Below are 23,779 nucleotides of genomic sequence, written 5' to 3'. Positions count from 1 at the left end.
AATTAAAAGACGCCTGCTTCTTGGGAGAAAAGCAATGACAAACCTAGACAGCATCTTAAAAAGCAGAGACATCACCTTGCCGACAAAGGTCCGTATAGTTAAAGCTATGGTTTTCACAGTAGTGATTTATGGAAGTGAGAGCTGGACCATAAAGAAGGCTGATCACCGAAGAATTGATGCTTTTGAATTACAGTGGAACCTCGGTTTATGAACACCTCAGTTTACGAATTTTCAGTTTACGAACACCGCGAACCCATCTGGAACGGATTAATTCACTTTCCATTACTTTCAATGGGAAAGTTCGCTTCATTTTATGAACGCTTCAGTTTAAGTACTCCGCGGACCACCTGGAACAGATTAATCCACATTCCATTACTTTCAATGGGAAAGTTCGCTTCAGTTTATGAAAGCTTCAGTTTATGAACAGACTTCCAGAACCAATTGTGTTCATAAACCGAGGTACCAATGTATGGTGCTGGAGGAGACTCTTGAGAGTTCCATGGACTGCAAGAAGATCCAACCTATCCATTCTTCAGGAAATCAGCTCTGAGTGCTCACTGGAAGGACAGATCCTGAAGCTGAGGCTCCAATACTTTGGCCACCTCATGAGAAGAGAAGGCTCCCTGGAATAGACCCTGATGTTGGGAAAGATTGAGAAGGGGACGACAGAGGATGAGATGGTTGAACAGTGTTCTTGAAGCTACGAACATGAGCTTGACCAAGCTGCGAGAGGCAGTGGAAGACAGGAGTGCCTGGTGTGCTGTGGTCCATGGGGTCACAAAGAGACAGACACGACTAAACGACCAAACAACATATATAATATATATATTCATATTCAAAATACAGTGCAGGAAACAAGGCATTTCATTTGGTCAGTGCTCTATAATACAAAGAGGCCTTCTGCCTTGGTTGTAGCTTTCTGTCTTGCCTCCAGGAACAACTAGAAGTGTTTCTTGCCATCTTTATTTTCAGTCCTGCACATCACTCCAGGTTAATCTTTATACTGTGACTGATAAGTTGAAACAAAACACACATCAGGGAAACACAATTGAATTCTATACTGGTGACTCAGAAAATGCAATAGATCTCTTTCACATTCAGTTAAACCTTTTCCCCTTTGACAGGGATGGCGGGCAGAGAAATTGCTTTCTACAGGTTTTCTCTGGATGCTTTTTATGCCAAGAAAGAGAATGAAAAGGAAGCTTTAACAATATTTCTTACAGGCATTCCAGCTAGGCTTTTTCTGAAATGGTTTTTTAAGAAATTAGTTGATAAAATTGAAACCTAGAATCAAGTACAGTATATCAAATAACTGCTCTTTCCCTATCTTCTGCAAATACCAGAGTATATACTGGAGAGCACAAATGTAACATGATAGGAATTCATTATTTTCATGTGCTTATAGTCCACAATTTGAATGTTTGTCTCATTGAATATTTACATTGAAGAGAAGCAGCAAGCTATTAAAAGTGTTCTTGGTGTAACCTTTGGACCTATTTTTTAAGGCACTGCTGTTAGTCCTGAGCAAAATCTTCCTGATTCTCACTGAAGTGTGCAGCTGCAAGCTCCAGTGAAATAAATGGTGCTTGGCATGATGATGAGGTTGTTTGAGGCTTTCAGCCAAAGTCTAGCTTCATCAACCAAGTATAGTAGGTAAATGACTGCATTTCTTAAGGGTGGTCATAAAACTACTGCTTATATTTTGAAGTCATTTAACTTGTAAACTCTGCATCTTTAAATGACTTTGCCCAAGGTTGAACAGATATCGGGGGTATCACCTAAAAAGCAAAGGCTTTTGGTACTTTATCATGAGCTTCAATATTTCCTTAAGGCATGAAGTTTAAAAAATATGAGAGAGATAGATTAGATGAGGGTATTTATTATTGCAAACTGCACAGTCAACTGGGATTGCTGCTAAATGCTCTTACTATCATAATAGCCAATCTTATGTTAATTCTAGCCTGAAGCTTCTTGACTTTTTATGTGCAGAGATAATGGGGGGGTAAAACTACAGCTTTTTTGGTTGTACAGCAAATTCTTTCCAACCATGTCAAATAAATTATACTGGCTTGCAAACTAAAAATGGTTTGGGCATTGGAGGAATTCCCAGCAATAATATGCAAAGGTTATTACCCTTGATAGTTAGAGGGTGTTATATTTTATAGTTGGTGCTATTTGAATATTTCCTTCATAGGATGCTAGCAAAGCTACATTCCAACCTTGTACTTTAGTAAACTATAGACGAATTCCTTCCTCATAGAATTCGTTTTAGTCCTTGTGCTATGTAGGTATATCATGTTTTGTTCATGAGCTCTGGCATGTTTAATATACACATGTGTATATACAGTTATTAATCTTGATGTTATACATTTCCTTTAGGTGGGTGATCATTTGTTATTAAATTATATACCTCTATTAATGCCAAATCTTTTAATCTACTTTGCCCTTCATTATCAAAATTGCCTCTAATTACTCCCTAAGCCAAACAAAATTTCAATATCACAATTATTTAAGTCCTGACTATTTAATTACCAGTAACCTTTTACAAGTGTGAACATATTAAACTGTAGAATAATTCCTAAAGAATTTGTGAAGTTAAATTGAATGCTTTCAGAAATTTTAAACAGCAGCCAGATGCCAACCACTAGAACTTCTAGGTAATTTTGCCTCCTTAATAATTTGAAAATAATAATAAATACCGTAAATAAATTATAGATATAGATATATCACTTAAGGAAAGCTGAGATCTACACTAATTGGAAAACTAATAAGAACTTTACAGAAATAAAATTCCTAGCAGGCTTATTATTTAAAACATAGCAACCAGGATTGAGTTGTTGTTTCTGATCTTTAATTTCTTTTGTTTCCCGTGTAAGCTGATGCTCATCATTTTTACAGCCTGTCAAGTGTACAAAAAAGCTTCCTGAAGAGCTAGTCTGACAATATTATATTCCATGTCTGCCCTGAAAACTTGATGTGTAAAGTCATGGAAGTCACTAAAATTACGCTCCCAGGGTATGTGCAGTCAGAAAGCAGGATATATTTTAAGCTGGATTGGGCCCTAAAGTGTTATAAAAAATAGCTTTTCCTCCTCATTTTTTTTATCACTGCAAGTCCATGCAGGCAGAATCAAATTGTTTATGTGAAATCTACTGTTCATGCCTTGCAATATGGTTTCTCATTGGGCCCTTGAGTGTAGTTCACTTTTTGTAGTATCATGAAATATCTGTTTGGGCTTTTTTTTAAAAAAAAATCCACCCTTCCTTTGTTCTCTAGTTTGAGATCACCTATTTTTAAAATTAAATTTAAGAACTGAAATAAAACTGGAACAGATTTCATATATGTTGCTTTGAAATCAATTGCCTTGTATTTTGACCTTTAAAATTAATGAACATGCCTAAATTAGGTCCATTAATGTCAATACACCTACTCTAAGTAAAACTTAGAGTTGAATACCACCCAGTATTGGGAATAACTACCATTGAGTAGAAGTGCATAAGATCCAGCTGCATGTTCTATTTATTTCATGGTACTTTCATGTTGGGACACAGGTGGCGCTGTGGGTTAAACCACAGAACCTAGGGCTTGCTGATCAGAAGGTCGGCGGTTTGAATCCCTGTGACGGGGTGAGCTCCCGTTGCTCGGTCCCAGCTCCTGCCAACCTAGCAGTTCGAAAGCACGTCAAAGTGCTTTCCTCCAGCGGGAAGGTAAACGGCATTTCTGTGTGCTGCTCTGGTTTGCCAGAAGCAGCTTTGTCATGCTGGCTACATGACCTGGAAGCTATATGCTGGCTCCCTCAGCCAATAACACGAGATATGCGCCGCAACCCCAAAGTTGGTCACAAAGGGACCTAATGGTCAGGGGTCCCTTTACCTTTACCTTTACTTAAGTGTTCTTGTCCCTTTTAATGAGTTTTCAAATTGGTGATGGACTGTGGCCAAGGTCATATAGTTTTAGTCCTTGCCCCAAGCACATTGCAAGTCATCCTCCAGTGAACTCCATATGTATTTTCACTGCTGATTGTAATACTGTGAGTCCTCCATCTTTGGCTCAGGTTGCATATACAGTATGTGTAAATAAACCATATATTTTAAAGACACCACAGTCTCTGCTGTATTTCATTTCGAAAGGAAACACAAACCCTCGGTAAGTGCCTGGAACCCCTGGAATCTGACAACCCTTGTGGAGGTTTGTCAGAGGTGGTGTTTGACAGTATGTATGTTTGTTTCTAATATATGCAGGAATTCCTGTTTCTGCTGATCTGTAGCTTATGGAATTGTGAATCATTATGGCTTCACATATTAGACTTCATGTCTAAGAAAATGTTAACCAAGTCTGGTGCTGAGTTCATTCCCCTCTAACCACAGAGATAGCTTAAGGATGGATGCCATAATGGCACAACATTCACATTCTCTATTATAAGATGCTGTGTAAATGTTTCAGTTGAATATGTAGGCTGCCTAATTAAGATTTTTGGTCATAATGTTTTCCATGGTTGTCTTAAAACACTAGTGGAACTGAACATTTCATTCACATTTCTGCTGAGCACAACATTTAACACAATAGTTCTCTTGTTGATAATTGCCTAATCAGCATCATTATAATTTGCTACGCTAGCAACATCCTGAAACCAGAGGTGGTTCAAAACAGTTAGTACTAGTTTTATTGTGGCTGATTCCCATGTTCATTCTCATTCATTCTCTTATGTTAAGGGGTGGGGGATAAATGACAAGATGTTCTTATATAGTTGGTGTTTAGGTCTTTCCAGATGATATAATACAAAATTTTATCTTTAGTGGTGTATTTGCATAGGCATAATTCCAGTGCATCTTTTTCATATATTGTCCCTGTATAGTGAGTCATTTAATTTCCAGTAAGTGCCTTGGAGAAGCACAGTGGCCTTATATCTTGGCAAATTCCCTTACTCATCTTCTTAAGGTGACCCCACTAAATGAAGTCTGGTGGGTGCTTACCAAAGAAAGGTTACCAATTGGCAATGATGCCCCAGCTGTGGAATGCTTTTTCCAGAAAGGCTACCTGGCACCTGTGATATGGTTTTTTTGGCACCAGGTGAAAGAGGCCTCTTTCCCCAGGCATTTAAATATCATTATTTATTCAATTCTATCCTGCCATTCCTCTCAAAGGAGCCCAGGGTCTTAAACAGCAAATTAGTAAAAACAAAACAATTAAAATAAAATAAAAAACATTTAAAACAACTGTGAACATCTAAAGGTAAAGGTACCCTTGACCATTAGGTCCAGTTGTGGACGACTCTGGGGTTGCGGCCTCGCTCTATAGGCCGAGGGAGCCACCGTTTGTCCAAGGACAAAGGTCATGTGGCCAGCATGACTAAGCCCCTTCTGGCGACCCAGAGCAGCGCACGGAAATGCCATTTACCTTCCCGTCAGAGCAGTACCTATTTATCTACTTGCAATTGATGTGCTTTCAAACTGCTAGGTGGGCAGGAACTGAGACTGAGCAATGGGAGCTCACCTCGTCGCGGGGATTCGAACAACCGACCTTCTGATTGGCAAGCCCTAGGCTCTGTGGTTTAAACCACAGCACCACCTGCGTCCCTTCTAAAGCTATTAAGAACACCCAAAACCCTCTAAAATTATTTTATTGTTATTGTATTACTACAATTTATAACCCACCCTTTACCCTAAGGTCTTAGGGTGTGTTACAGCATTTAAACATAATCTTATAAACAGTTTAAAGATCTTTAGGGTATTAAAGTCTGCTGTGCTGGTTGCTACAGGTGGTTTTATTTATTTTCATTTTATACTGTAATCATTTTACACTTTATAATATTTAGTGTTTCGGGGTTTTAGTCAACTAACGTTTACATAGAGTAGAGCCATTGAAATTAATGGCAATGGCTAAATTAGGTCCATTAATTTCATTGAGCCTACTCTGAGTAAATGTTATGCAAATACATCCCTAAGTTTGTTTTTATGTTTGTTTTTGTCTTATTAACAATCCAGTGGACATGTGTGCTATACAAATGCACACCATCTATATATTGAGAAACCAAGTTATTGTTATTCTGTGAGGCTTTCAACTTAACTGGTGTAAAGCATTGCAACAAGAAAAATATATAATTTACATATTAAAGGAATATCCTATATGTACAGTAATCTACCTACTCTTTTGGAAAAGAACATCTATTCATATAATGAATTAATATTTGCAACAGAATCATTTATAAACTTTGCAGCAGTCTATCTCAACACAGAAACTCAACTATATACAGAGAAACAATTACTGGTGCTGTTTGTGAGTCATAATGAAAGCAGGCGCAGAGAATGGGCTTTGAACAGGAAGCCCTTTATCCCAATTTCTGAATTGATGTATGACCTCGAGCGAGTGAGTCTAACCTTCTGTTTATATCTATAGCTTTAAAACGAGAACATTGTTCTTCACAGGGGAATTATGAAGAGTGAAGCAGTTACTATGAATATTTGAAGTGTGTAAGTGTTTTTAAATTACATATTTAGATCATATTAATTGCCTGAGAAAAAAACATAAGAAAGCAGTCAATTTTAGCTTTTGTATGTGCTAGCATCTAAATCCAAAGAGACAGGAAATAAATATAATCAAATAATTTATTAGGCACATCTGCTAAAATGCTCACAGCTAGACAACCTGTAGCTTAATTGTTCCTTGTACAGAACTGGATTTATGGATAGGCTTTCTGGCCCCAGTATCGAAAGAAGGAAGCCCTGCCTCAGGCAATGACAGTGTCATACAAGGAACATAGGTAGCACAACTCAGCTGTGTCAAATTAATGTTTCTATCATGGGACGCACAAGCATAATGAAGGAAGACTAAGGGCATTAAGGAGAGCTAGTCCTTCACTAGGACATCCCCTTAGATTTCATCTTGAGTGCACAGAGAAATAATTTCATTTTCCCCCAAAGTGAAAACAGTGGGTTATAGATTAGCTTTGGTGAGAAATGTGACCAAAGGGGACTTGGCATTGCATATTGTTTTTGCAGGTGTCATCCAGTTTGTAACTGGGATGATTTAATGAACATAATAATTCTCTGAAACTTAATGGCACACTAGAAATTGTAGACCAAGAAGAATTCCCAGTTTATACCTTGTTTGCTAGGGCATTCCCTCCTCTGGCCCGTGAAAATTATGTAAAGATAAAGACAATTTAAAGAAAATACTACCTATTTTTTTTCCTGTCAGTAAATCATAATCAAGAGGATCTCTTTGTGTACTTTATTTATAAGATATAGGCATCTGATTATTTTCTTTGATTTTGTTCTTCATAATATGATTTTTCCTTCTGTTCTGCTTACTTACATGATAATGTAATTCTTACACACATCCTGCAAATGGCCATATTAATGCCGTACACTGGATTATCTTGGATTTGTGTGCAGATTTACCTTACAAAGTAGTGATAATTACATAAACCTGTTGTAAGGTTGTCTACACATTACTATTCACTCCAGTTCTAATGTGCTCCCTCCTCTGGTTTTTGAAGCTGGGTACACATGACATTAGCCACCATCCATATGTATCCTGTACTTTATTGGGAAATACTGCTGTCTGGTGCATCTGATTTGAAAACATAAACCTCAAGCTGAGGTGTGTATACTTTAGACATTCTTGATTCCTGACAGCTTGATTGAATAGCTCAAGGGTTGGCAAACTAAGGCCCATGGGCCAGATGTACCCCCCCAGGCTCATAAATCTGGCCCACGGACCCTGCCGCCTGCTCGGTCACTCCCCGCAACACTGGCACGACTTTTGGGCATGCGGCGCCACTGGTGAGGCTTCGTATTGGCTGCAGGAAGTTCCTGCAGCCAATCCGAAGCCTTGCCGCCCGCCCGCTGAGGTAAACCCAGCGCAGGCATGGACAGAGAGGCGGGCGGGCGGGCTGCGGGTCTGGGCCTTGCTATGGGCATCATGACGGGCGTATCGTGGAGCTTCAGCTGGAGCTTGGTGCGCCTGCTGGCTCCGTGCCCGGCTCAGCACTGCTGCTGGCGGCATGCTTGGTGCAGCTGGAGGGCAAGCTGTGCGTCGCCTGTCCAGTGCTCTGCGCACGCCGCCTGGGAGTTCCTGGGGATGGGCCAATAGAGCGGCTGCTGCTCGTCAACAACACCGGTGAGCGGGCACCGCCGAGATGCGCTCCTGAACACGTGCACAAGTGTGTTCCTGAGTCCAGAGGCAGCTGCGGGACCGGCTTGCAGGGTATTTATATTTTTCAAAATATAGTCCCGCCCCCCACAGGGTCTGAGGGACAGTGGACCAGCCTAATGGACAGTGGACCCTAATGAAAAAGTTTGCTGACTCCTGGAATAGCTGTTTGAGGGAGTAGCAAGTGCAGGGGAAACAAATCAGGTAATGATGCATACAGCGATGTAAAATGCAACTTGAAGTATGTAGAGGAGCAAATGACCTCACTGTGTGTTAAGCTGCTCAAGTGTACGTGCCCTAAGATAGCCACTTACAACTGCCCGTATCTCCCCAAACAGTACTAAAGTTGCTTAGTACTGGGCTATGCAGCTGGCAGTTGTAATCCAGGCTTGCATGCATCCTATATAATAATGTCCATGTTGTCCCTGCGTCCAGTTGTCCCGTGTGTCCCTGGGTCACTGCGCATGTGCCCCAGGGATACAGGGATTGGACGGAGGGACAACGGCCAACCGCCGCTCCGCCAACCGCCGCTCCGAAGCCCAGTCTCATGCTGGAGGTGCGCGGCGAGGCGGCGGGGGAAAGAAGCGCTCCCCCCGGCAGCCTTGCCGCGCACCTCCGGCATGGGACGGCGCTTCCTCGGCCGAAGCGGCAGCGGGCGCCGAGGGAAGCCGGCTTTGGCTTGGCGGCGGCGGGAAGAAGAGGAGGAATTCCTCCTCTTTTTCCCGCCGCCGCCAAGCCAGTCCCCAAGCCGAAGTGCGGCGCGGCGAGGGCTTTTCACTGTTGAAGGGAGGCAAACGGCGAAAAGCACCCGCCGCGCCGCACTTCGGCTCGGGGACTGGCTTGGCAGCGGCGGGAAGAAGGGGAGGAATTCCTCCCCTTCTTCCCGCCGCCGCCAAGCCAGTCCCGGAGCCGAAGTATGGCGTGGCGGGGTTTTTCGCTGTTTGCCTCCCCCTGGGGGGAAGGCAAACGGTGAGAAGCCCCCGCTGTGGGGTTGCCGGCTCTGTCGGGTGGGGGGGAGGGAGAAGCAGAAGATCTGATCGGTCTTTGGCTTCTCCCTTCCCCTGCCCAACAGAGCCGGCATTTGGCTCTGTCAGGTGGGGGAAGGGAGAAGCAGCGGATCGGATTGCTTCTCCCTCCCCCCACCCGACAGAGCCGGCAACCCCGGGATCTGTGCTTTCTGTCGGCGGTGGTGGGAGGGGAGGGGAAGGGCTGCTTTCTCTCCGTTCGTTCCTCTCCCCTCACCACCAACAGAAAGGGCTGTCGGCGGCGGAGGGAGAGGAAGGAAGGAGGAGAAAGGGCTGCTTTCTCCTCCTTTGTTCCTGTCCCTCTGCCGCCGACAGCAAGGACAGGTCCGTGGCGAGGCGGCGGGGGGGGTGAGAAGCGCTCCCCCCCGCCGCCTTGGCACGCAGCGCCGGCATGGGACGGAGTTTCGGAGAAGATCTCCTGCCCCCCCCCTCGCCGCGCACCTCCCGCATGAGACGGGGCTTTGGAGACCTCCGAAGCTCCGTCCCATGCCGGCGCTGCACGAGAGCAGCGTTCTAGCGCCCATTTCTAAACGGGCTGAATTCCACTAGTCATACATAAAATGGACCAAATTATGACCAAATGCAAAACTGCTTCAGAAATTTCACACATTTGAATTCCATCCATCTATGGTCTTTCCCAGGATACTCCCTTCCTGGTTTTCCATTTTCCCACAACGGTGAGTCCTTATTCCATTGTTCCCTAGTAGAGCCAGCCCAATATATTTTTCTGCCTGAGGCAGAGCGGTAAATAGCATCTCACCATCATAAAACATGTACTACCCAAGGCAACCAAGTTAGTGTGGATCCTGAGGTAGAAAAATGTCACAGGCACTTGTCCTTGTTCTTGACAGTAAAAATACAAACATGATGAATTAAATAACTAACAATTTTCTGCCATTCCATGATACCCAAAATCGGCTGCCTAAAGTGGCCATCTTCCAGAGCTGCTTAATAGAGGCAGACCTACCACTAAGCACGCTCCGTCTGCACCCAGTTTCCTCACTCACCCCACCTCACCTGCCTGTCTCCGATGCTTCCTTCACTCTGGAGCATGCGCAGTGTATCAACAGTGTGATGACAGAATAGTACAGAGAGAAAATTCTGTCAAAATTCAGATTGAGTTTTATATTGGTACCACTCCATAGACTTTTACAGAGGTACTCTTGGTGTATCATCATGGCCCAATATGAAAGGACAAATTATGTGGAAGAAATTAAACAAGCAGCTCTATTCCAAGCAAACCAGAGAAAATTCGGGGGGGGGGGGGTTGAGTAGCTGTAGGGAATAAACTTGCACTACAAGGGAGATAGGAGTACATGATTTCCTGCTGCTGATGAATGATTACAAAAATAATGCCATTTTCTGAATGTTGTAACATTTGCATCACAAATGTAGGAAATAGACTTAGGGAAGAGCTAACAGATTGTCATTGCCTGAAGCACTGTTGTACCAGTGATTGCTCCAAAACAACATATTTAAATATATATTTTTCTTAACCCTTCTTATGCCTTCAGTACAACTTGGTCAAAAACCAGCTTCATGGACGGTGAAGAAGTATACTTTAGACAGAGACCAGCATAATTTGAACCAGTTATATCAATCAATTTTCTTTCTTTCTTTGGGAGTGGTATATGGAGATATGTGGTATTTTCAGAGTCACTTTATGCATTATGAGTTTTATGTGGATCACTTCATTCTCCATGCTGTAACAGCATTCAGATAAATGCTTTCATATGTGTAACTATTTATACCATGGTTGAGTTAACTACAAATCCAAAGCCCCTTACCTGTGAGGGGAGCTATGGTAAGCATCTGATCCATTTGTATGCATTGTTTTTTTTTTTTACACTTGCAACAGTATTTGCGACATGACTGGGAATTTGCTGTGTTATGGGCATGTTTGGTGGGAATGACCAACAGTGAGGTTTGTATATGGGAGAGTGCTATGGATATGTTTGGGAGATGATTTTGTGAGAAGTGCAGGCACAGCTTCTAAGTAAGTTATTTTTTTTAACTGCCAATGATGTTTTAATATGTGGATTTTTTATTGTATTTCTGTATTTTACTTTTACTAGTACTGTTTTTGATGTTCAAGAGAATGTTTTGTTGAAGAATTGATGCTTTTGAATTATGGTGCTGGAAGAGAATCTTGAGAGTCCCATGGACTGCAAGAAGATCAAACCTATCCATTCTGAAGGAAATCAGCCCTGAGTGCTCACTGGAAGGACAGATCCTGAAGCTGAGGCTCCAATACTTTGGCCACCTCATGAGAAGAGAAGACTCCCTGGAAAAGACCCTGATGTTGGGAAAGATTGAGGGCACAAGGAGAAGGGGACGACAGAGGACAAGATGGTTGGACAGTGTTCTCGAAGCTACCAACATGAGTTTGACCAAACTGCGGGAGGCCGTGGAAGACAGGAGTGCCTGGCGTGCTCTGGTCCATGGGGTCACGAAGAGTCGGACACGACTAAATGACTAAATTGAGAACAATTTATTGTAAATACAGGAATACTGGAGCACCCCCTTTATTTACTGCATATATCTCCTTAAGACGGAACTACAAACAACTATTAAAGAAGAAAAAACAAAAAGCCGAGCGAATCGCATGGCAAAGCCTGTTCAAGGCTTCGCACGAGAAAGACCCAACTTGCTTTTGGCATACCATATCTGGCCTACTGGAACAGGAGTGTAAAAGACTCATCTGTACCGTTGAACCCAGAGAGTGGACCCGATATTTTCAACCATTGTTCTATGATAAGGAAGCTCAATATAACAAGCCAAGCATTCAACCAGAGGTTTTACCTCACTGGCCACCTGTAACCACAGAGGAGGTAGAGAAATTAATTGCACAGCTAAAGAACAACAAGGCCCCAGGCATAGATTATATTCCCGCAGAACTTTTGAAGACCAACATTGTTTTTTAGGCCCCCCTGCTGGCAACAATATTCTCCCACATTGATTCAACGGGCCTACTTCCCGAAGGGTGGGCCGAGGCGATAATCATCCCAATTTATGAAAAGGGCCCCACATCGGACCTGGCGAGTTATAGACCTATTTGTCTTTTACCTATAACTAGCAAATTATATGCAAAACACCTCTATATCAAATTAAGTAGCTGGATGGATGCTGAGGCAATCTTGGTGGAGGAGCAAGCTGGATTTAGGCAAGGCAGATCTACCATAGATCATTGTTTTGTCTTAGCACATCTTATCGACAAATACGCCAAGAAAACCCTTGGGGTCCTATATGCAGCCTTCATTGATTTGAAGGCTGCCTTTGATTCAATTTCACGAGTAAGACTCTGGGTCAAATTGAATACATCCAGCATAGATAAAAGATTATTATTTTTGATTAATGGCCTATATAAAGATACTGTGCTGTATGTAAGATGCTCCACAAATGGTCAACTCATTGGCCCTGTACCAGTCACCAAGGGGGTTAAGCAAGGCTGTATTCTAGCCCCGGCTTTATTTAACCTATATATTAATGACTGAGTCAAAAGCCTAACATCTCTGGAGTTCCATGCTCCAAAATTGGCCGCAAAACCAATCTCAGTGCTCTTATATGCTGATGATGCAGTCCTCCTATCCAGAACAAAAATAGGCCTAAAATAGGAGAATTCTCAGCATACTGTACTACTAAACAACAAAATACTACTTTAAATGTGAATATTTATTGCATTTTTGTATTTGATTTTATTTCTAATGTAAATTTCATTTGATAGTTAGAATGTACATGTGAAAGGACAAGAATTTCTATATATATTTTTAAAAAATAATTTTTCTAATATTTATCCAATATTACCACAGTTTTGCCAATTATACAGATTCCAATTAATATCAAAATAATTCGTTATTTCCAAATTTATACAATTTAATCAAAGTGGTTTCCCGTGCTCCTTGATCATTTTTTTTGTCCAGTTCTATACTGTTGTGGTTCATATTTTTTATATCAGTATATTAATCACTAAGATAACAGTTGCCTTTTTAGCAATTACTATTCATGTTAATACCTTATCTAACTTTCCATAGGATTTCAAATTGGGTGCTCTAATTATTTTCCTTTCTTTGCATTTGTCAATCGGAATATGTCCAATTATAAAGTCCTTGGCCTTTGTCTGCTGTCCCATTCTTGAAATGCTTCCAGTTGCCTCTCAGCGTAGCTGGGGTGGGGCTATAATTCTCCCATCCCATCGTGCTCTCAGCTTGCTTGGTGTTTCCGGACAACATACTCCCAACAGTCCACTCTTTCTCACTACTCAGTCAACATCTAAAAATTTCCACAGCCTAGGAAAGAGGGATCCAGCTTCCGCCGCAGGGGATCTTGGAGTACTTTTATTTTCATTAATCACCATCAAAGTTTCCATGCCTCCCTTGTCCATGGCACCAAATTCCTTTCATCTTTATGACTGCATTTTGACCAAAGTCCACTTAAGTTGTATCTATTTCTGTTGTTTTTAAGGTGGGTAGAGATGGTATACACTCTAATTTTCCCAGATAATCTATTCCAACATTAGAGCTCTCCCCCATCTCTTGAAGCCACACACAGCTAACTGTTCTTTTAATCACAAATTTTATTCCATACTGCAATCCAACCTCATTTTGAATATTTAAAATGTTGCATCTGGAGTGGGTTGCTGAATCATTACCGGTAATAAAGAAACTCAAAGTCAACAGGAAAGCAGAGGCTCCCCTTTCTGCTATCCACTACCCACACCAAATAAAATATTTTTCTGAGTTCCAAACCTCAGATCAATGCAACTGGGTAATTCTGCAGTTCTGATGCCAACATCTCTCAGAGCATGTCTGACTTTAAAGCCAATTAAAAAATCCAATTAACAGGAGAACCTTTGCTTCTTAATGGTGGCATAGGAGGGTTTTCGCTAGGCAAAGTGCTTTTATACTCAGTGCCTCCCTGCCCCCCACATTCCTTGCAGGAGCAGGAGCCGGAGCCAGGTAACAAGACAGACTGCAAGTGAAGCCTGTTCCTCCCTTCCCTGGGAGGAATTTCCAATGATGATTTACCCTCTTTCATTCTTGTTTTTCTCCACCTTCGATCCCCACGATGTCATGGGGGCTACATCCATTAAGGCAGATAGGAACCGGAAACCCAAAGGACAGGAATTTCTGACTGAAGTTCCCTGTGGTTGTTAGGTTGCTATTCGTTATTTGCCTTCACTGTGGCTGTATAAGGTTTTTGTTTTGCGCTTTTGTAGGAATTTCAATGGCAATTGGCATGGCTTTGTGTTTTGCCTAGAATTGCCTAAGATGGAGATTGAATTTAATGAGGAAACCTCTGCCCATTTTACTTTTATGCCTGTTCCCGTGCCCTCAGAGCAATTGTGACATTTCTACCATTTTTACTGATCAGAACAATTATTTATTGATATACATATGGTGAGATGGGGTACACCCTTGTAGAGCCAAGTAGGAATGAAGAACAATACAAATAGATTGTGGGAATGATGGTTTCTCATGGCATCCCCCTAGAATATGAAACACAGAGGCAAAATAACAGCAGAAATTTCAACTAATTAATTCATGTGCATAGATAACAGGATTGTTGTTAGCTGGCTCTGGAACTGGTGAAGAAAAAAAGGACACCACCCTGCAAAACAGCTTTCTCAGCTGTGTGATACTAATTCATCAATGGACATTAGTTTGGATGTGGTAGATACTGAAGCTTGTGACACCACATGCTTCCCTCTCTTTGCAGAATTATATCACCTTTAGGGGAAGACTATAAGTCAGTAGTAGATGATCTTGCTTGCTTACAGAAGGTCCAGGTTAATTTCCCAGCATCTCCAGGTGGAACTCTCTGAAACCCTGAAGAGCCAATACCAGTCGGTGTAAAGAATACTGAGCTAGGCTGCCCAATGGTCTGACATAGCATAAAGACAGCTTCCTGTGTTCCTACCTTCCTCTACTTCTCGCTTACTGCGAATCTTTGGGAACCCAAAATTGATTTAGCTCATATCGTACATACCGGTAGGAAGAGCCCTGATGGTTCGGTTTGTGGCTCCATCTAATCATCCTGTTTCCATTTCCTGTTTCTAGCCATGGCCAATAACTGGCTATAATAAAATGCATGAACTGATACAGAATGAATTAAGAAATTTTTGTTATTATGTACGTAGGAACAAACTCTGTCAAAGGCGAGGGCACAACCCCAAACTTAAAGTGTTAATAAAGGTCACAGTCCAAACGAATAAGATAATCAAGGAGTACCCAAAGAGAAGAGGTGCAGCAGGTGTAGACCAGGTACTTGTAGATCCAGTTGGGAAAAGGGCGTGGTGAGCCCAGGTCCATGAGATGGCAGCAGATGTATTCAATGGTGCCAGGTCCAGCAAAAGAATACTGAGCTAGGCTGCCCAATGGTCTGACATAGCATAAATACAGCTTCCTGTGTTCCTACATTCCTCTACTTCTTGCTTACTGCAAATCTTTGGGAACCCAAAATTGATTTAGCTCATATCGTACATACCGGTAGGAAGAGCCCTGATGGTTCGGTTTGTGGCTCCATCTAATCATCCTGTTTCCAGCCATGGCCAGGCAAGCGTTGAAGCAGAGCATGGAGGTAATAATTCCCTTCTGCACTGACTTGGAAACATATTGAAATCTGTACTCTGTAGTTTAAATAGCAGCACTCTAAAAACAAATTTCCTTGCTAGAATGGAGACAATACAAAAAATGTGTGTGGGCATTATTTTCCTCCCTAAATCCCATACTGAGGGTTTCTTTGTATGGTTTGAAATGCTGACATAACAGCCTCTGAACTCAGCTTAACTTCTGATTTGTTCACATGTTGACGTGGTGAATCAGAATTGGGAGTAAGCATCCACCAGGAAGTTCAAGATGCGAGTTCGAGCGGATGGGAGTTTCTTAAAGGTGAAATATTGAAGCACAAAGGCAGACAATTCCAATAAGAAAGTAAAATGGGAGACACCTAAAGAAATCAGCGTGGCTGCATGAGGAGCTTACATATAAAGATATATTTTTGTAGTGGACCTTTAAGTGAGTCACCCCAACACCTGCTGTAAATACTGTATTCAGAGAGAGAATAGGAGGTGGCATGCAAAGAGAATAACTACAAAGCAGTCTCCAAAAGAACAGCACCTATGTTCACAGGACATCAGACTTGAAATAAACAGTTTTTTATGGCAATAATTTGTAGTTATTCTGGTACGCTTTAGAGCATGAAAGGCTCTGTGGTTTTATTAAGAAACCTCAATCATGAAAAAGTCTTCACTAAGTAGTCCGATTAAACTACTCCAGAATAGTTTGGACAAAACAGGAATGTCAAAACTGGCCATTTTCCTTGAATCAGCTGCTGAAAAATTCCCATGTCTCACTCACAGGTAGAAAATAATTCCCTCTGTTTCTAATGCTCTGATGCTGTTGCTTATGTAGCTAAAAGAGGATGGTGTCAGCAGGGTTGGAGGAACCCTGAGGTTTGTCAAAGAGCAAGAAAAAATGGGGGGGGGGCCAAGAAGCTGACCAACAGGGGAAAGGCTATAGCTCAGTGCTAGAGCATCTTCACTGCATGTAGAAGTTCCTGGGTTCAATCTCCAGCATCTCCAGGTAGTTTTGAGAAAGATTCCCTGCATGAAACCCTGGAAAGCCACGGCCAATCAGTGTTAAACAATACTGACCTAGATGGGCCAATGGACTGACTCAGTGTAGGGCAACTTCTTATGTTCTGAAACACAGACGAAGGATAGTCAGTGGTCAGAGAATGCTGGCTGGGGTGGGTGCAAGAGGATAGACAAGAGAATGGAATGAAGTCTAGCAGATAAGGGCTTGGCTGGCTGAAACGAACAGCAAATGGGAGCACTACACACTGCAACGTTTTATTGCCTCTCCTACTTGTATGAAATTCCAAACTCACCAGGAAAGCAAGTAGCTGTTTGACAGGACACCGGTAGACTAAAATGCTATGAGTGGAAATAAACGAAGCTTTCAATCACCTGCAGCTCCTCCCTACAACCATTAAATTATGGCCATTTTCAATTGACCGATAGATGGCAGTATCATACTCCTTTTTGTCCTACCAGGCACATTCTCCGTTCAGCAGTTGCACTAGAACCCTTTGCTATGTATCTTAGTTTCTCATTAATCTTTTGTTACAACTTTCCAATCTTCATTTTTGTCCAGTTTGTGCTTCTGCACTTTCAATTCTTTAAATCATGTTTTTAAAAACACTTAATTACTGGGAGTTTTAGATAAACACTGCCAACCCCTGTAACATTTTCACAATGGAATCACATTTAAAATGTGTCTTTAAGCCTACCTATGCTACATTTATCCACATGGGGTAAATTCATGTTTTATCTACATGGGATCCTGCATAGGAGAGAAACCTGGAGAGTGCCAGTTGTTACTCAAAGGAAGGTTTCTGTCCAACATAAGCCATGCATTCAAATTCAAGATGCTGTAAGTACAAATACTGGTTAAGCCATCACATTTCAAACAAACTTAAGTGTGTGTGTGTGCTCACAGCTAGTTGCTTTTACACAGAATAAAGCACATGTGTCTTTGGGTAGCATTATGGAAGGTAGGATGCAAATGTAATGAAATCTTTTTAAAAGATACAAAGGTATTTATATATGTGTGCATGAATCAAGGCACATCCTTGATTCTTTGTTGCTGCCCCATAGCTGCATTCATCAACTACACAGGCCAGTCAGAGGGGAGAATCAGGACAGACTGAACCATGCCTTGTATGGAGTGGATTAATACCCTTAATAAACCCAAATGGACCTTGAGTGGACATGTCCTAAGAGCTGATTCAAACAGCCACTTTTTAAAAAAAAAAAATGATGCTTTTCCTGAAAACAATTTCCTGCATTTTCCTGAGCAGAGAAATTAACAAAAGAGAACAGAAACATGGTAGGAAGAATACAAGGTCAGTATATCACTAAAGGGGAATGTGGTTTTGCAATTTAATCACAAACAAATGTGATTACAAATGTAAGTCAGTCTGATCAGAATGAAATGCTTCATTATCCACAAATGAGACGATTGGCTATCAATCTTCTATACAAGAGTTCAAGTCTAGAGTCTCTACCTGCTGATTGTTTTCTTGTGTATAGAACTCATTAAGCCCATTTTGTAGCTGATTCAAAATGCATCTGTGCTGGAACGAGCCTACTCAAAAGGGGTGTTGAATACCAGCTTTTGCCACCTGAGGGCTCATTCAGCATATCCACATTACACAGGGCCGACTCAGCCCATTTCACAGCCTGAGGCGAAATGAGAAGGTACTGCTCCACCCACTTCTGGCCCAAGCCTTGTTTACTGAGGTTACACAGCTGTGGCGGCTTGCCACTGTCACACAACCCCAGTGCTCCATGAGCACTGCCCTTCAGGATTCTGCTGCCCATAATGGCTGCTTCAGTCCACCTCATGGGTGGTCCTATGCCCAATTAATGTGGGAGGAAGATAGCACCACTGTACCCACAACTAATATGAACATCCGGTTTCAGTGTAAAGCCCTCCTCCCCAATTTAGAAATGGCACACTGTGCGCAAGTGCATTTTGCATGCAAGCCCTCTAGATTCCATCTAGAGTAATAATAACAATTTCATTATTTGTACCCCACTCCTGGGACAGGGTTGCCCCAGCCTGTGAATTCTGTATGGGCTCTTGGAGTGGGTCAGTGTGTGCACCCCTTAAAGTCCTCTTTGACTGAGTCAGCTGTTTGGGAGGATGAGGATGCTGAATTCAGGGCCCTATTTTTCTTCTGCCCTAGCAGGTGATGGGCACCATTAGAGCTTACTTGCAGAGATCTGTGTGCACAGCAGAGTGTGAATAGCTGGTGCTGTACACAAGGATATATGGATTGGAGCCCTGAACTACTGAGAATTAGTCTTTTCAGCCAAGATCCGATCAGGTGTTTCTTCTCATGATTTACATACACTACTTGAAACTCTATAAGTGTCTATATTTGTGAGTGGAGCCTCCTGTAAATTTATTGCTCTAGGCATCCTCCTGCCAGAATTAAATTGTATTTGCTAGTTTTTATTGCCTGTTCTGGTCATAAATCTGTGGCCTAGTCATTCTGGGCATTGTCTATCACTGTTGTTCACACTTTTATTACAGGTTGGGGATTATTATTATTATTATTTCTTTACAGTAATTCTGACAGAGCCTTAACTTGTGCAGGCTTTCTCCTATATAATTTATATCTTTGATATAAAAACCTGTACTTAATAAGCTTGTTACACGTTGACAGTCTTATTGGAATCTCTCTCTGCCAATATATTCTACTGCGACCCTTCTTGCTTCTAGAAGTGTATTTTATTTTCAAGCAGTGTAACTCCAATAGTATTAATGGGGGTACATGTGTGAATTCTGCATGGATTTATAACTGGCAGGGCACTGGCTAGCTCCAAAGATGTGCAGTGCTGTAAATGGTGCTTCTCGGGCTCAGATGCAGTGGCAAAGCTCAAAGGCCCCTGCATCCTCATTACCAAGTCTATTTGGCGGCCTTCTTGAATGCAGCCATCTAATCACTTGGTAGCACAAACCATTCTTTTTATATGGGTTATAAAGGCAGGAAACATCTGTGAAAAAGCAAGTGATGGATCTGCCGATAAATAGAAGAGGAAGCTTCAAGTACTAGAATTAAAATGCGCAATTGAGGCATTCCATGGTGTAAAATGTAATTTGTGGGATGTAACAGTTGGGCTACAACACCATTAACTTGAGCAAGCATCAGGTTTTGAAGATTGAAGCAATACCTAATTTTATTATGAGTCTGGGTAGATAAAGCAACTATCGCAGTCGGTACTTGCAAATAGAGGATACCAGATTGGAATATATTCCTCCGCTTGTGTGTTGTTGTTTTTTTAATTTTCATTGTCTCAGTTCTTGATTTGGAAGGGATTTCATTTAGGCAACCCAAGAAACAATGGGTTATGTTCAACTAAGTGTTACTTAGCATAGACCCATTGCAATTAATGGACTATGACTACTCAATACCATTAATTTCAATTGGTCCAGTTTGAGTGATACTTAATTGAATACAACCCAACATTTGGATTGTTTGCATTCCTGCATCTCTTTAATATAAGAAAGAGTGGAGGGGTCAGTATAGTCAGCACACACGATATCACAATCTGTGCATTAATTGTTGATTTCCTCTTACAGAACCATACATGAAACCTCATTAGATGGGTACAAGTGTTGTTGTTTTTTGCAATTACACAGCAGTGTTGTTGTCTGTTGAATACAGGTCACATCCACTCCATACATTTAAACCATACAGCTTCCCACAAAGAATCCTGGGAACTGTAGTTTGTCAAGGGTGCTGGAGTTATAGCTCTGTGAGGGGTATACTACAGCCACATGGGAAACTGCTAGTCATCTGTAGCATATTCCCATATGTCAGAATAATTTTACCAGACTCCATCCCCAATCATAAATCTGGAGAAGCAGAGGCATGATAAATTTATCACCATATGGGTGGCTACCATATGAGAGCCAGTGTGGTGTTGTGGTTAAGAGCGGTAGTCTCGTAATCTTGGGAACCGGGTTCACGTCTCCGCTCCTCCACATGCAGCTGCTGGGTGACCTTGGGCTAGTCACACTTCTTTGAAGTCTCTCAGCCCCACTCACCGCACAGAGTGTTTGTTATGGGGGAGGAAGGGAAAGGAGATTGTTAGCCGCTTTGAGACTCCTTTGGGTATTGATAAAGCAGGATATCAAATCCAAACTCTTCTACTGCAGGCAACAAACTTCCTGTCCACAGCAGGTAGTCACCATTTGGCAAACAGCCGAGAGACCACCACTATCCTTGTGTGGATCTGCCACAGCTCCAGAATAAATGAATGCTGCATGCCTCCAATCATCGACATTGGATTCATTTGGCTCCCTTGGCACCCAGAATCACCAAATTCCATAGCACAACATTGCTCTTTGTCCCCCTGCTTTCCTGCTACTTGGATATTGGTCCCATGTACAAAATCATTTAGCACACAAATGAAGTGCTGAATACAATTAAGCATGGCTTTCTGTGAGTAGTTTTAAACAAGCCTACTTGTGGCTTTATTTGCTCCGTTCTTAAGCTCGTCGACATTAGCATCTGTCATTTTTATACTCATTTAAAAGGAATTTCCTTGTTGTGCATCTAACTGGCCTGCATGTTTATGATTAGAAATGAAATGAAGTGAAATTTGCATTTGTTTTCACACAAAAAAGGCTTCTTCCAAAAAAATTGATTTTAATAAAGTGCAAATGTGCAAATATGCAAGCTCTGTTGTTTTCTTTATCCAAACATACATTCTTGGCCCAGAAAATCAATGTTGAAAATTATTTTGAGTTCTTCAAACATCCATGTGCTTATTATTAATATATATGCAATGCATATTGTACAGATTAGTAACAGGCTGAGTGCTGAGTGACTGAACAAGGGTGTTAAGTTAAAACTACACAGCAGAAGACTGGCAAGAACAGGTGCTTCCTTGAATGGATTACAATGAAGTAAGTCTGAAAACAAAATCCCTTTTCTTAAAGCCTCGTGTTGATCCTGTAGTGGACCCTTCACAGTTCTCCCAATATCCAAATAGTCCAAAAGGACACTGAGTGCAATGGAGCTTATTTGTGTTTGTTATTTTAAAAAACCATTTTTGCTCTGCCTTTCCCATTGTTCAAGGGCAAAGGGCAGAGCAAAAAATGGTCCTCTTCTCACCACTCTATTTGCAGGTGGTAAAAAACTGGAATGGGGGATTAAATTGAATATTCTCTGGGGGAATTCTCCAGTGGGATTTTTTTTTTTAGGGTGCTGCTGTTGCAGTATTAGCAGCAGCAGAGCTTTTTTCTTTGTCACAACCTCAAGTGATAGCAAGGACAAAGGTGTTGGAGGACTGGTGCCATTTTGTATCCCATACAATGCTACAGAGATGGCATTTTCCCAGGGCATCGTGGGAAATAATTGTAATTCTGTGGCGGTTGCCAGTTTCCCCCACAATGCTGCTGAATGGCATTAAGAGTTGTATCCAATAAAGTTGTACAATTAACACAAAGACTTTTGCCTACGCAGTGGCATGTTGTTGGAGATTCATTCCCCATGTCTGCAGTCATGAGATTGTTGTCTATCACATGACGGTGTATGTTTTCATTCCACAGAGTGGGACGTGACGGAGACAGGAGGTTTGTGTTACTGTATTCCGTGAAATGGGATTATTCTCCGTTGTTCTCTCTTTTTGCTGTCTGATGCTAGAGAGAGAGGGAGCCATGTTGCAGTGATCCGTGTGTGTTTATATGCAAATAAAGTAGATTAGTCAAATGCTGAGTTGCTGAGGTCTGTTACGTGAACTGCGAACACTCTGCAGATCCCTGAGTGTGATGAAGTCAGTTGGCATCAGTCGCTGTGGTGTTCGGGCAGAAGAAAGCTTTTGAAGCTCCCGAACGATCGACCAGGAGGGAGAGAACATGCCAGTCGGGCATGTGTCTCTGCCAGGGTCCTACACGAAAGTAGAATAATCCTAACACATGTATTCTTCCTCTCCTCTCCTGTGTGTCCGCTAAAATCTGTTCTGCATTTCCCTCCAACTATCTGGAGCAGATTTGGGTGGGCAAGGGGGGTGGGCACAAGGAGACAGATGAAGTTGCATAGTCTGAGGCATTGTGAGAGGATACGAAATTATGCTGTTCCTCCTGTCAAATGGGGAAGAAAAGAAGCCACATAGCTCCTGCTAGTTGTGACCTCCGACCCCCCAACCAACACCCCCCACCCATATAAGATTGTTTGGTGCAATAACCTTTCATGTGTGTTTCTGTGTGTGGAGCGGTATTGTTGCCCCCACACTCATCTGAGGACTTTAAGCTTAGTTCTAATATAATGCTTCTCTGCTTGGTTCTGTAAATCAAAGATAACTGTGGGCTGGTTCCATACTAACATTTGCCATCTGCACATTTGCAGGTGAGAGAACATAAGAAGCTTGTTTCGTTTCATTTTTTGTTACGCAGGTTCTCTCTTGTTCAGATTTCTTCAGCAGTTTGTTGATGATGTTTTTAATGCTGCTGCAATGTTACTGTATTTCAATCAGAAAATTCAGGGATGTATAACTGATTTTGCAACTTGCCTTGAGTGGTTCCATGTTTAAATTATAAAGGTAAGATCTAAGTAATTCTAATAAAGAAATATATATACATAAAGACATCCTCTGGGGATTTAGGCACACCTATGCTCTGAAATGAGATGAAATGGTTAATGATTGGCTTAGGCCTCTTACTTTATTCTGCCAATGCATTCGCCTTTTGACAGGGTTCTCAAGCTGTCCACCATCTGGGTGCTACTCACCCATCTTGGCTGTCCAGAATTCCAAATGAATGGAGGCCCACCTACAACCAAATGTCCACACATTTTGCAACTTCAGTATGATGCATTATTGAAAGTTGGAATTTTTTTGCAATATCAGTATGATCAGACTCAACGATTTCTGTTTTAATTCCAACTTTCGCTATGGTATCTCAGCAGCTCGGATTTGCCATGTGAAAGATTCTGAAAACTGAGTATGATGTATATACACACACACACACACATTTCTATAATCTTTATGATTTCCCAGTTGTTGCTGTTGGGTTTTGTATGATTCT

This window comes from Zootoca vivipara, chromosome 4 (genome assembly GCF_965207765.1).
Source record: "Zootoca vivipara chromosome 4, rZooViv2.hap1.1, whole genome shotgun sequence".
NCBI lineage: Eukaryota > Metazoa > Chordata > Lepidosauria > Squamata > Lacertidae > Zootoca > Zootoca vivipara.
The sequence above is the reverse complement of the archived record's forward strand: the minus strand, read 5'-3'. Positions refer to the sequence as shown.